At 56.7% G+C, this 6592-nt stretch overlaps 1 pseudogene; it reads right to left on the reverse strand.

Annotated features, from left to right (window-relative positions):
* Positions 1 to 4499: 4499 nt before the first annotated feature.
* On the reverse strand, positions 4500 to 5436 carry LOC142076177 (olfactory receptor 14C36-like; annotated as a pseudogene).
* Positions 5437 to 6592: the final 1156 nt, after the last annotated feature.

Here is a 6592-nt window from a genome sequence, read left to right on the forward strand (position 1 = left end):
AGCTGTGGTTTTCCGAGGATTTGCCAATGTCTGTGAGTCCCCCACAACCCATCCGGCTACTTCCAAAGCCCTATTGTTCCTCTAGCACCCAAGATGACCTACCCCAGACTTGCTTGAATCCACGATTTCTCTTCATATCCCAGCACGGAAATGCACATCCTCTTGCTTCTGCGTCCTTCAAAGTCAACACTCAACCTTCTCCACTTCAGCATGGCAGCCCCCCCACACCCAGCTGCTATTTCAGGCCTTGGTCCTGCCTTTAACACACTCACTGCCACACACACCCCGCTATCGCCCTGCACGCCCACGTGTCTCACAAAGCCTTCCCTCTTCCCCTGCAGTGATGGGACCTCACCCCAGGAGGTCTGTGTGTCCTCCACGCTCACGGATATTTCCTGAGGTCCATCAAAGTTTGGGGAGTGAAGGAGGAAAAGAGAGCAAGATGAGCTCTGAGGTCCCTTCACCTGCCCTGCATGTCCGCATGTAACATGAACCTCACCTCCTCAAAGAGTTGGTGTGGATTCTCTGCAGAGCCTAAAGCACCACACAGGCCAGGGGACAGGCCAGGCATCAGAAGAGGACTCACTCTTCTCTGCACATAAAGCTCAGGTGTTCCCAGGAACGTCAGGGGGCATGGCATGCCGATTCCTGGTTTCCAGGAGCCAGTCAAGTGCCTCCTTTCTGTTTCTGTAATGGTGGCTTCGACGCCTGGCTCATGTGCAGACTCTGCACATGGATGCTGACACTTACTGAGCAACGTGCTCAAACCTCAGGGCTGGCCCTTCTTGGAACCAAAGGGAGGACTAGGGACCTCCTGAGCACGCACAGTTGCTCCCGGAATCGTCCCCTGTGTCTCTGCTGTAGCTCCCCTCACCTCCAGCTGAATCCCTTCTCCTGGGGCACACTGCAAGGCACACGCTCATGGAAGGTTTGTGGGAAAGGGTCTGCTGGGGTCTGCGGTCCAGCCTGCCAGCAAAGGATGGGGAATAACCCACCCTAGAGTCTGGCTGGCTGCGACTTTGTGGAGCTGCAATCTGACAACCTCCAAAGACGGAGATCAAAGATCCTCTCTCAGTGTCTACCTACAGTGCAGCACCACCCTCCTAGGCAGTTTTCCCTAATGCCCAGGGTGAAGCTCCCAGGAGGACGTTGGTGGCTGTTGCCTCTTCCATACCATCTGCCACCTCTCCAGGTGGGTGTCACCTGCTTTTAGAGTGCCCTGTGCCTCCCCTTCAGCAGATTAATGAGGCCCAGCTCCCTCAGCCTCTCCACACAGCTCATGTGCTTTAGGCTCCTAACCCCATCATGACAGACTTCCTCTGGGGTTTCCAGTCTCCACATCCTCCTTTCAAAGTGGGAAACCCACTGACTCATGTGACATCCATCGTAACTCCATGCCCTTCTCCCCAGGACACTCCTCAGCCACTCAGGTCCCAGCCTGTCCTGATGCATGGGGTTATTCTGCCCCCAGTGCAGACCTTGACCCCTTCGCCTTGTAGAACTCCAGGAGGTTTCTCTTGGCCAAATCCACAAGTGTGTCAAGGTCCCTCCAGACTGAAACTCCAACACATCAGCAGTTAAGGTTTGTGGGCAGTGCCTCAAGCAAGATAAGAATATGGGGAATTGCAGGACACTACAGGGAAAGAGAGAAAATGATGTGCTGAATGGAATTGCTACCCAAGGTGGAAAATACCACAGAAACTATCTCAGAAATGTCATCAGAGGTCACAAAACAAGAACTGCATGGCCAATGGGGAAAGAATTAAGGGGGTAGGATGTTCTTTTTGGAGAGCATTACAACAGTAACAGAGGAGATCTTGGGTAGGGGGAAATAAAAACAGAAGCAAAGGATGTGGTCAGGGCTGTTTGGGGGCACCTGTGAAGCAGCCCTGTGCCTGATATGCATCACTGCTCTGGTCAGGGAGAACCTGAGAGCTTTGCCTAATTTGAAACCATGAAGAGGAAGGAAGGACAGCATCATTGAGGCTGGAAGGGACCTCGGGAGGTGTCTGCACCAACCTCCTGCTCAAAGCAGGGTCAGACCAGATTACTCAGGGCTTTATCCAAACATGTCGTGGTCACTTTCTGGGATAGAGCCGATGCACACTCCCTGGGAAACATCTTCCAGCATTTGACTATCCTCATATTGGAAAACTTTCTGCCTGTATGCAGCCTGACCCTCTCTTGTTTCAGCCCATTGCCTCTTGGTCTTGTATCTTCTATCACGGACATGAGCCTGACTCAGCCTTCCTGAAACAGTGCAACGCTGCTGCATGTTCCCCCCAAGATCTTCCTTTCTCCAGGCTGGACAAGCCCAGCTCCCTCACAGGCACAGTGCTCCAGCCCTGACCATCTTGGAGGCCCTTTGCTAAACCTCTTCCAGTTTGGAAATCTGGACACGGTAACCTGGATCATCCCTTCCCTCCATCTCCTGGCCGTGCTCCTGGTCGTCCAGCCCAGGGCCCTGCTGTCCTCCCTTGTGCCAGGGCACACGGCTGCCTCCTGTCCAGTTCCCTGCCCACCAAGACCTTTCCCACAGGGCTGCTCCCAGCCAGGCAGCCCCCAGCCTGTGCCATTGCCAGGGTGAGTCCCCTGCCCGGGCAGACACTGGCATCTGTCCTTGTGGGACTTCATGAGGTTCCTGCCAATACGTGCTCTCCTCCTCCTGCAGCCCCTTCATTGAGCATAGAGGCCTGGAGACCATTTCAATAAAGACTCAGGCAAAGAAGGCATTGAGTCCCTCAGCCCCATCTGTGTCTTCTGTTATTAAATCCCCCTCCCCACTCAGCAGCAGCCCTGCATTTTCCTTGGTCAGCCTTGGTTTCTAACGCAGCAATCAAAGTCGTCTTTTTGAGCTTGACATTCCTTGCAGCCTCCGACTGCAAATGTCCTTTGCCTTTCCTTCAAAAGTGCCTCTACCACACAGGCAATATATAGAAGTTCCTTCTTTGCAGCCCGTCCTTGTTGTCACCTCCTGGCAGCTGCTTCATGGCCCCTGTAAACACCCTCTCCTTGTGCTGACCCAGCCCTACTGCCCCACACATGGTCCCACAGCCCCTCTGTGCAGGCACAGCGTGGGAAAGGGTACATTCCGGGGTGCAGAAAGTTCCCCCAGTTATGGTTCCAAAGACAGCCTTCAGTTCAATGTCCCCCCAGAACCCCAACAAAGCATAACCCCATCACATAACTTTTGCAGCCTCCCCCAGTACCCGAGCCTCTCCCAGCCCCAGCTATGTCCCACGTGGGGCTTTGCAGACAGCCCTGCCCTGGGGTCTGCTGGGGCATGGGCCAGGGGAGAGGCTGGGCAGGGCTGGCTGTTCCCCTGAACTGGCACTGAGCCCAGCAGGAGGAGGGAGGTGGCTTTGCAGCAAGACTCACCCATGAACCTGAGGGGAGCAGCCAGTGCTGGACAGAGCTGCTGAGAGAGGCTGGGGGGTGACAAAGTTCTAGGGCCACCTCCCCAGCCTGTCCATGCCACCGAGAGCACAGACCGGCACCCTCTCTCCTGCGCCTGCATGTCTTTGGTCCCTTCCATGAGCCCTGGCTCTGCACCAGAAACCCCCTGGTGTCAGTGCTCACCCTGCATGCTCATGCAGCACAAGCTCTACACGGGTGATTTTCTCTCCCAGACACTTTCCTGCCCAGCCCAGCTCCTCCCCAGCTCTCCCCACCTCCACCGCCCCCTCCTCAGCCCCGCAGAGCAGCCCAGCCTGGGCTGGTCCCACGGCAGTGCCCACCGCAGGGTGCTGCAGAGCTCTGGGCACTCACCCCACGGCCCCAGCCCCTCTGAGGGGCACAGCAGCTGCTGGGGCAGAGAGGGGTCTCAGCCTCCCCATCAGCCCCAGGCCTGGGGCCAGCCATGGCATGAGGAGACGGAGGCCAGCGTCTCCCTGTGTCTGCTGCTCTTCTCTCAAAGAGATCCTTATTGCCCAATGCCAGCAGCCCCTCTGTGCCAGTCCCTCTACCGAGCACAAGACCCCTGGCCTGGGGTCTCCCCAGGCAGCTCCTGCTGCACCAGTGAGAGAAAAGCCTGCCCCAACTGGTGCATGCAGAAATAGCGTTGATCTTGTCCAGGGATGTCACCTCGGGCCATCCCTGAGCTGGCAGGGCTGCTCTGCAGGGCAGTGGTGCCTGAAAGCCACAGGGACACTGTCCCAGGTCAATCCCTGCGGATCATCCATCATCTCCATTGGCACTGGGCACCCACACGTGAAGGGTCAGCACAGGCCCATTCCCTAAGACATCGTCCCATGCCCTCCTGCCCTGACCCCACAGAGAACCAAATCACAGCAGCATGGCCTCATGGGGGCAATTTCTTCAGCCTATTCCTGACCTCAGCTTTGGAAGAAGAGCCCAAGCTCCAGACACGAGCACTGAGGAAATCCATTTTACTACAGAGATGCGACACAGGAGGCCACCTGTGCCATCCTGCCAGACAGACGGACAAAGGCCTCTGGGTCAGACAGGTTGGGTTCATACCTTTGGAGAAGTGGAGGGGCTTATTGCTGCTGAAAGACAAGTGATTGAATCAGCTTCTTCAGTGCGTCCTTGAGCTCCTGGTTCCTCATGCTGTAGATGAGGGGGTTCACTGCTGGAGGCACCACCGAGTACAGCACTGCCACCACCAGATCCAGGGATGGGGAGGAGATGGAGGGGGGCTTCAAGTAGGCAAACATGGCAGTGCTGACAAAGAGGGAGACCACGGCCAGGTGAGGGAGGCACGTGGAAAAGGCTTTGTGCCGTCCCTGCTCAGAGGGGATCCTCAGCACGGCCCTGAAGATCTCCACGTAGGACACCACAATGAAAACAAAACATCCCAAATCCTAAACAGGCACTAACCACAAGAAGCCCAACCTCCCTGAGGTAGGAGTGTGAGCAGGAGAGCTTGAGGATCTGGGGGATTTCACAGAAGAACTGGTCCACAGCATTGCCGTGGCAGAGGGGTAGTGAAAATGTATTGGCCGTGTGCAGGAGAGCATAGAGGAAATTGCTGCCCCAGGTAGCTGCTGCCATGTGGACACAAGCTCTGCTGCCCAGGAGGGTCCCGTAGTGCAGGGGGTTGCAGATGGCAACGTAGCGGTCGTAGGCCATGACAGTGAGAAGACAATACTCTGCTGAAATGAAAAAGGCTAACAGAAAGAGCTGTGCAGCACATCCTGCGTAGGAGATGTCCCTGGTGTCCCAGAGGGAATTGGCCATGGCTTTGGGAACAGTGGTGGAGATGGAGCCCAGGTCGAGGAGGGAGAGGTTGAGGAGGAAGAAGTACATGGGGGTGTGCAGGCGGTGGTCGCAGGCTATGGCGGTGATGATGAGGCCGTTGCCCAGGAGGGCAGCCAGGTAGATGCCCAGGAAGAGCCAGAAGTGCAAGAGCTGCAGCTCCCGCGTGTCTGCGAAGGCCAGGAGGAGGAACTGGGTGATGGAGCTGCCGTTGGACATTTGGTCCCTCTGGGCACGTGAACCTGTCCAAGGAGGAAAAGGCAGTGAGAAGTTAGGGGAGACTTCTCTGAGCAAAATCCAAGCCATTTCCCACAGCCCCTGCCCCTGCTGCACACCCCCCCTTTGCATTTTCCAGGAATCCTTCCTCAGCTGCGGGGCTGGAGCTCTGCTGGGTGCTGGCTGAATGTGGCGTGAGGAGCAGGCCCTGGATGGACACCCCAAGGAGAGAGCCAAGCGTCCTAACCATGGCAACTTATGAAGGGAGAGTCAGCTCATCCCCAGCCTCACAGACTGCATTGCCCAGAGCTGCACAGGTTAGAGGAAAGCTGGGACACCTCCTTGCTGTGGACACATCTGCATAGGAGGACCCACAAGGTCTGTGCCTGACTCTGCAGCTGAAACTGCCATTCCCAGGAGCCTGTCAGCAATACCAAGAGCATCTGAGCAAGGCAAGGAGAGAGACAGATGGGCACTGAGGGGAGCCTTTCCCTTACCCAGCTCTGCACACCCCTCCCAGACAACAGCAATGCAGGACAGTCGCCCTCAGGCCCTGGTCAGCGGGAAATGGGCACGTGGCAGGAGAGATGCGCTTCATCTCTTCTGCTGGTCTGCTGGACGAGGAGGTGACTAACGGCCTAGAGCCCACGGGCTAAGGGCTGTGCTGGGTGGAGAGGAGACAAGAGGGGTGCTGCCCAGGGAAGGAGTCTGCACTGCAGGGCATGGCTGGGAGGTGCCCGTATCTCCCCTGCAACAGGGTTTCCAGCAGCATTTCCCTCCCTCCCTGCTCATGTCTCTGCTGCCTGGAGCTGCCTCCCCAGCTGGGAGCTGTTTCTTTGGCCCCATGGTTCTTCCCTGCCAGTGCTCACAGAGCCCATCCCAGTCCCCGTCTGCACAGCTCTGCCCTGCAGCCACGCTGTGTGTGCAGGGCTCAAAGAACAGGTCACACAAACCCTGAGGAAAATGCAAAGGTGGTGCTGGTTTTATCTGTAGGCTGGTAGGGGGTGAAGGCACTTGCCGAGGTTCCTAGTAAACCTCAGCGTGATGGTTTAAGAGTCTCAGACCCTGCTCTAACCTGCATTGGTTTCCATTCCCACCAAGCCGAGCCAGAGAAAAGTGGAAGCGCAGGTTCAGGAAAGCACAGACTGCAGCAGGAAAC

This window comes from Calonectris borealis, unplaced genomic scaffold (assembly GCF_964195595.1).
Source record: "Calonectris borealis unplaced genomic scaffold, bCalBor7.hap1.2 HAP1_SCAFFOLD_35, whole genome shotgun sequence".
NCBI lineage: Eukaryota > Metazoa > Chordata > Aves > Procellariiformes > Procellariidae > Calonectris > Calonectris borealis.